The sequence below is a fragment of the Cylas formicarius genome, unplaced genomic scaffold (genome assembly GCF_029955315.1).
Source record: "Cylas formicarius isolate icCylForm1 unplaced genomic scaffold, icCylForm1.1 PGA_scaffold_7__23_contigs__length_41026272, whole genome shotgun sequence".
NCBI classification, from domain to species: Eukaryota; Metazoa; Arthropoda; class Insecta; order Coleoptera; family Brentidae; genus Cylas; species Cylas formicarius.
Window position 1 is genome coordinate 1,336,331 of NW_026844352.1, and position 8,889 is coordinate 1,345,219.

Below are 8,889 nucleotides of genomic sequence, written 5' to 3' on the forward strand. Positions count from 1 at the left end.
TCGGCGTCTTTGGGCATTTTAGTAACGAAAACCTTAATAAACTATTAGATTTCGACGTAAGGCAACCATTCTGAGTCAAATAGTTGCCGATTTCGATAAAATCTTAGTCAGAAGCTGCTTTTTCGCCTCTTATTGTACCCAAATCTACCTTAGAAATGCAGATATATACTTGAAACACCTTCTTTTGGGACAAATAATTGGTTTTTGCCCTTGATTTACGGAAGATTATAGCCAAAACATGCATTTTCATAACTTAGCGAACTGAAATCTACATTAAAACTGCAGATAACTACTTAAAAATTCACTTCCTTGAATTGATAATTGGTTTTTCTTTGTCATTTTAAACAGATTCCAGTCAAAATCGGCTTCTTCGACTCATATCGTACCTAAAACCGCATCAAAACTGCAAATATCAGTTTAAACTATCATTTTTTGATACAAACAGTTATATATTCATGTCAATATCATTCAAATTCTAGTCAAAATCGGCGCCTTTGGGCATTTTAGTAACGAAAACCTTTATAAACTATTAGATTTCGACGTAAGGCAACCATTCTGAGTCAAATAGTTGCCGATTTCGATAAAATCTTAGTCAGAATCTGCTTTTTCGCCTCTTATTGTACCCAAATCTACCTTAGAAATGCAGATATATACTTAAAACACCTTCTTTTGGGACAAATAATTGGTTTTCGCCCTTGATTTACGGAAGATTATAGCCAAAACATGCATTTTCATAACTTAGCGAACTGAAATCTACATTAAAACTGCAGATAACTACTTAAAAATTCACTTCCTTGAATTGATAATAGGTTTTTCTTTGTCATTTTAAACAGATTCCAGTCAAAATCGGCTTCTTCGATTCTTATCGTATCTAAAACCGCATCAAAACTGCAAATATCAGTTTAAACTATCATTTTTTGATACAAACAGTTATATATTCATGTCAATATCTCTCAAATTCTAGTCAAAATCGGCGTCTTTGGGCATTTTAGTAACGAAAACCTTAATAAACTATTAGATTTCGACGTAAGGCAACCTTTCTGAGTCAAATAGTTGCCGATTTCGATAAAATCTTAGTCAGAATCTGCTTTTTCGCCTCTTATTGTACCCAAATCTACCTTAGAAATGCATATATATACTTAAAACACCTTCTTTTGAGACAAATAATTGGTTTTCGCCCTTGATTTACGGAAGATTATAGCCAAAACATGCATTTTCATAACTTAGCGAACTGAAATCTACATTAAAACTGCAGATAACTACTTAAAAATTCACTTCCTTGAATTGATAATAGGTTTTTCTTTGTCATTTTAAACAGATTCCAGACAAAATCGGCTTCTTCGATTCATATCGTATCTAAAACCGCATCAAAACTGCAAATATCAGTTTAAACTATCATTTTTTGATACAAACAGTTATATATTCATGTCAATATCTTTCAAATTCTAGTCAAAATCGGCGTGTTTGGGCATTTTAGTAACGAAAACCTTAATAAACTATTAGATTTCGACGTAAGGCAACCTTTATGAGTCAAATAGTTGCCGATTTCGATAAAATCTCAGTCAGAATCTGCTTTTTCGCCTCTTATTGTACCCAAATCTACCTTAGAAATGCAGATATATACTTAAAACACCTTCTTTTGGGACAAATAATTGGTTTTCGCCCTTGATTTACGGAAGATTATAGCCAAAACATGCATTTTCATAACTTAGCGAACTGAAATCTACATTAAAACTGCAGATAACTACTTAAAAATTCACTTCCTTGAATTGATAATAGGTTTTTCTTTGTCATTTTAAACAGATTCCAGTCAAAATCGGCTTCTTCGACTCATATCGCACCTAAAACCGCATCAAAACTGCAAATATCAGTTTAAACTATCATTTTTTGATACAAACAGTTATATATTCATGTCAATATCTTTCAAATTCTAGTCAAAATCGGCGTCTTTGGGCATTTTAGTAACGAAAACCTTAATAAACTATTAGATTTCGACGTAAGGCAACCATTCTGAGTCAAATAGTTGCCGATTTCGATAAAATCTTAGTCAGAATCTGCTTTTTCGCCTCTTATTGTACCCAAATCTACCTTAGAAATGCAGATATATACTTAGAACACCTTCTTTTGGGACAAATAATTGGTTTTCGCCCTTGATTTACGGAAGATTCTAGCCAAAACATGCATTTTCATAACTTAGCGAACTGAAATCTACATTAAAACTGCAGATAACTACTTAAAAATTCACTTCCTTGAATTGATAATAGGTTTTTCTTTGTCATTTTAAACAGATTCCAGTCAAAATCGGCTTCTTCGACTCATATCGTACCTAAAACCGCATCAAAACTGCAAATATCAGTTTAAACTATCATTTTTTGATACAAACAGTTATATATTCATGTCAATATCTTTCAAATTCTAGTCAAAATCGGCGTCTTTGGGCATTTTAGTAACGAAAACCTTAATAAACTATTAGATTTCGACGTAAGGCAACCATTCTGAGTCAAATAGTTGCCGATTTCGATAAAATCTTAGTCAGAATCTGCTTTTTCGCCTCTTATTGTACCCAAATCTACCTTAGAAATGCAGATATATACTTAGAACACCTTCTTTTGGGACAAATAATTGGTTTTCGCCCTTGATTTAGGGAAGATTATAGCCAAAACATGCATTTTCATAACTTAGCGAACTGAAATCTACATTAAAACTGCAGATAACTACTTAAAAATTCACTTCCTTGAATTGATAATAGGTTTTTCTTTGTCATTTTAAACAGATTCCAGTCAAAATCGGCTTCTTCGATTCATATCGTCTCTAAAACCGCATCAAAACTGCAAATATCAGTTTAAACTATCATTTTTTGATACAAACAGTTATATATTCATATCAATATCTTTCAAATTCTAGTCAAAATCGGCGTCTTTGGGCATTTTAGTAACGAAAACCTTAATAAACTATTAGATTTCGACGTAAGGCAACCTTTCTGAGTCAAATAGTTGCCGATTTCGATAAAATCTTAGTCAGAATCTGCTTTTTCGCCTCTTATTGTACCCAAATCTACCTTAGAAATGCAGATATATACTTAAAACACCTTCTTTTGGGACAGATAATTGGTTTTCGCCCTTGATTTACGGAAGATTATAGCCAAAACATGCATTTTCATAACTTAGCGAACTGAAATCTACATTAAAACTGCAGATAACTACTTAAAAATTCACTTCCTTGAATTGATAATAGGTTTTTCTTTGTCATTTTAAACAGATTCCAGTCAAAATCGGCTTCTTCGACACATATCGTACCTAAAACCGCATCAAAACTGCAAATATCAGTTTAAACTATCATTTTTTGATACAAACAGTTATATATTCATGTCAATATCATTCAAATTCTAGTCAAAATCGGCGTCTTTGGGCATTTTAGTAACGAAAACCTTAATAAACTATTAGATTTCGACGTAAGGCAACCATTCTGAGTCAAATAGTTGCCGATTTCGATAAAATCTTAGTCAGAATCTGCTTTTTCGCCTCTTATTGTACCCAAATCTACCTTAGAAATGCAGATATATACTTAAAACACCTTCTTTTGGGACAAATAATTGGTTTTCGCCCTTGATTTACTTAAGATTATAGCCAAAACATGCATTTTCATAACTTAGCGAACTGAAATCTACATTAAAACTGCAGATAACTACTTAAAAATTCACTTCCTTGAATTGATAATAGGTTTTTCTTTGTCATTTTAAACAGATTCCAGTCAAACTCGGCTTCTTCAATTCATATCGTATCTAAAACCGCATCAAAACTGCAAATATCAGTTTAAACTATCATTTTTTGATACAAACAGTTATATATTCATGTCAATATCATTCAAATTCTAGTCAAAATCGGCGTCTTTGGGCATTTTAGTAACGAAAACCTTTATAAACTATTAGATTTCGACGTAACGCAACCATTCTGAGTCAAATAGTTGCCGATTTCGATAAAATCTTAGTCAGAATCTGCTTTTTCGCCTCTTATTGTACCCAAATCTACCTTAGAAATGCAGATATATACTTAAAACACCTTCTTTTGGGACAAATAATTGGTTTTCGCCCTTGATTTACGGAAGATTATAGCCAAAACATGCATTTTCATAACTTAGCGAACTGAAATCTACATTAAAACTGCAGATAACTACTTAAAAATTCACTTCCTTGAATTGATAATAGGTTTTTCTTTGTCATTTTAAACAGATTCCAGTCAAAATCGGCTTCTTCCATTCATATCGTATCTAAAACCGCATCAAAACTGCAAATATCAGTTTAAACTATCATTTTTTGATACAGTTATATATTCATGTCAATATATCTCAAATTCTAGTCAAAATCGGCGTCTTTGGGCATCTTAGTAAGGAAAACCTTAATAAACTATTAGATTTCGACGTAAGGCAACCTTTCTGAGTCAAATAGTTGCCGATTTCGATAAAATCTTAGTCAGAATCTGCTTTTTCGCCTCTTATTGTACCCAAATCTACCTTAGAAATGCAGATATATACTTAAAACACCTTCTTTTGGGACAAATAATTGGTTTTCGCCCTTGATTTACGGAAGATTATAGCCAAAACATGCATTTTCATAACTTAGCGAACTGAAATCTACATTAAAACTGCAGATAACTACTTAAAAATTCACTTCCTTGAATTGATAATAGGTTTTTCTTTGTCATTTTAAACAGATTCCAGTCAAAATCGGCTTCTTCGACTCATATCGTACCTAAAACCGCATCAAAACTGTAAATATCAGTTTAAACTATCATTTTTTGATACAAACAGTTATATATTCATGTCAATATCATTCAAATTCTAGTCAAAATCGGCGTCTTTGGGCATTTTAGTAACGAAAACCTTAATAAACTATTAGATTTCGACGTAAGGCAACCATTCTGAGTCAAATAGTTGCCGATTTCGATAAAATCTTAGTCAGAAGCTGCTTTTTCGCCTCTTATTGTACCCAAATCTACCTTAGAAATGCAGATATATACTTGAAACACCTTCTTTTGGGACAAATAATTGGTTTTTGCCCTTGATTTACGGAAGATTATAGCCAAAACATGCATTTTCATAACTTAGCGAACTGAAATCTGCATTAAAACTGCAGATAACTACTTAAAAATTCACTTCCTTGAATTGATAATTGGTTTTTCTTTGTCATTTTAAACAGATTCCAGTCAAAATCGGCTTCTTCGACTCATATCGTACCTAAAACCGCATCAAAACTGCAAATATCAGTTTAAACTATCATTTTTTGATACAAACAGTTATATATTCATGTCAATATCATTCAAATTCTAGTCAAAATCGGCGTCTTTGGGCATTTTAGTAACGAAAACCTTTATAAACTATTAGATTTCGACGTAAGGCAACCATTCTGAGTCAAATAGTTGCCGATTTCGATAAAATCTTAGTCAGAATCTGCTTTTTCGCCTCTTATTGTACCCAAATCTACCTTAGAAATGCAGATATATACTTAAAACACCTTCTTTTGGGACAAATAATTGGTTTTCGCCCTTGATTTACGGAAGATTATAGCCAAAACATGCATTTTCATAACTTAGCGAACTGAAATCTACATTAAAACTGCAGATAACTACTTAAAAATTCACTTCCTTGAATTGATAATAGGTTTTTCTTTGTCATTTTAAACAGATTCCAGTCAAAATCGGCTTCTTCGATTCTTATCGTATCTAAAACCGCATCAAAACTGCAAATATCAGTTTAAACTATCATTTTTTGATACAAACAGTTATATATTCATGTCAATATCTCTCAAATTCTAGTCAAAATCGGCGTCTTTGGGCATTTTAGTAACGAAAACCTTAATAAACTATTAGATTTCGACGTAAGGCAACCTTTCTGAGTCAAATAGTTGCCGATTTCGATAAAATCTTAGTCAGAATCTGCTTTTTCGCCTCTTATTGTACCCAAATCTACCTTAGAAATGCATATATATACTTAAAACACCTTCTTTTGAGACAAATAATTGGTTTTCGCCCTTGATTTACGGAAGATTATAGCCAAAACATGCATTTTCATAACTTAGCGAACTGAAATCTACATTAAAACTGCAGATAACTACTTAAAAATTCACTTCCTTGAATTGATAATAGGTTTTTCTTTGTCATTTTAAACAGATTCCAGACAAAATCGGCTTCTTCGATTCATATCGTATCTAAAACCGCATCAAAACTGCAAATATCAGTTTAAACTATCATTTTTTGATACAAACAGTTATATATTCATGTCAATATCTTTCAAATTCTAGTCAAAATCGGCGTGTTTGGGCATTTTAGTAACGAAAACCTTAATAAACTATTAGATTTCGACGTAAGGCAACCTTTATGAGTCAAATAGTTGCCGATTTCGATAAAATCTCAGTCAGAATCTGCTTTTTCGCCTCTTATTGTACCCAAATCTACCTTAGAAATGCAGATATATACTTAAAACACCTTCTTTTGGGACAAATAATTGGTTTTCGCCCTTGATTTACGGAAGATTATAGCCAAAACATGCATTTTCATAACTTAGCGAACTGAAATCTACATTAAAACTGCAGATAACTACTTAAAAATTCACTTCCTTGAATTGATAATAGGTTTTTCTTTGTCATTTTAAACAGATTCCAGTCAAAATCGGCTTCTTCGACTCATATCGCACCTAAAACCGCATCAAAACTGCAAATATCAGTTTAAACTATCATTTTTTGATACAAACAGTTATATATTCATGTCAATATCTTTCAAATTCTAGTCAAAATCGGCGTCTTTGGGCATTTTAGTAACGAAAACCTTAATAAACTATTAGATTTCGACGTAAGGCAACCATTCTGAGTCAAATAGTTGCCGATTTCGATAAAATCTTAGTCAGAATCTGCTTTTTCGCCTCTTATTGTACCCAAATCTACCTTAGAAATGCAGATATATACTTAGAACACCTTCTTTTGGGACAAATAATTGGTTTTCGCCCTTGATTTAGGGAAGATTATAGCCAAAACATGCATTTTCATAACTTAGCGAACTGAAATCTACATTAAAACTGCAGATAACTACTTAAAAATTCACTTCCTTGAATTGATAATAGGTTTTTCTTTGTCATTTTAAACAGATTCCAGTCAAAATCGGCTTCTTCGATTCATATCGTCTCTAAAACCGCATCAAAACTGCAAATATCAGTTTAAACTATCATTTTTTGATACAAACAGTTATATATTCATATCAATATCTTTCAAATTCTAGTCAAAATCGGCGTCTTTGGGCATTTTAGTAACGAAAACCTTAATAAACTATTAGATTTCGACGTAAGGCAACCTTTCTGAGTCAAATAGTTGCCGATTTCGATAAAATCTTAGTCAGAATCTGCTTTTTCGCCTCTTATTGTACCCAAATCTACCTTAGAAATGCAGATATATACTTAAAACACCTTCTTTTGGGACAGATAATTGGTTTTCGCTCTTGATTTACGGAAGATTATAGCCAAAACATGCATTTTCATAACTTAGCGAACTGAAATCTACATTAAAACTGCAGATAACTACTTAAAAATTCACTTCCTTGAATTGATAATAGGTTTTTCTTTGTCATTTTAAACAGATTCCAGTCAAAATCGGCTTCTTCGACACATATCGTACCTAAAACCGCATCAAAACTGCAAATATCAGTTTAAACTATCATTTTTTGATACAAACAGTTATATATTCATGTCAATATCATTCAAATTCTAGTCAAAATCGGCGTCTTTGGGCATTTTAGTAACGAAAACCTTAATAAACTATTAGATTTCGACGTAAGGCAACCATTCTGAGTCAAATAGTTGCCGATTTCGATAAAATCTTAGTCAGAATCTGCTTTTTCGCCTCTTATTGTACCCAAATCTACCTTAGAAATGCAGATATATACTTAAAACACCTTCTTTTGGGACAAATAATTGGTTTTCGCCCTTGATTTACGGAAGATTATAGCCAAAACATGCATTTTCATAACTTAGCGAACTGAAATCTACATTAAAACTGCAGATAACTACTTAAAAATTCACTTCCTTGAATTGATAATAGGTTTTTCTTTGTCATTTTAAACAGATTCCAGTCAAACTCGGCTTCTTCAATTCATATCGTATCTAAAACCGCATCAAAACTGCAAATATCAGTTTAAATTATCATTTTTTGATACAAACAGTTATATATTCATGTCAATATCTTTCAAATTCTAGTCAAAATCGGCGTCTTTGGGCATTTTAGTAACGAAAACCTTAATAAACTATTAGATTTCGACGTAAGGCAACCTTTATGAGTCAAATAGTTGCCGATTTCGATAAAATCTCAGTCAGAATCTGCTTTTTCGCCTCTTATTGTACCCAAATCTACCTTAGAAATGCAGATATATACTTAAAACACCTTCTTTTGGGACAAATAATTGGTTTTCGCCCTTGATTTACGGAAGATTATAGCCAAAACATGCATTTTCATAACTTAACGAACTGAAATCTACATTAAAACTGCAGATAACTACTTAAAAATTGATAATAGGTTTTTCTTTGTCATTTTAAACAGATTCCAGTCAAAATCGGCTTCTTCGACTCATATCGTACCTAAAACCGCATCAAAACTGCAAATATCAGTTTAAACTATCGTTTTTTGATACAAACAGTTATATATTCATATCAATGTCTTTCAAATTCTAGTCAAAATCGGCGTCTTTGGGCATTTTAGTAACGAAAACCTTAATAAACTATTAGATTTCGACGTAAGGCAACCTTTCTGAGTCAAATAGTTGCCGATTTCGATAAAATCATAGTCAGAATCTGCTTTTTCGCCTCTTATTGTACCCAAATCTACCTTAGAAATGCAGATATATACTTAGAACA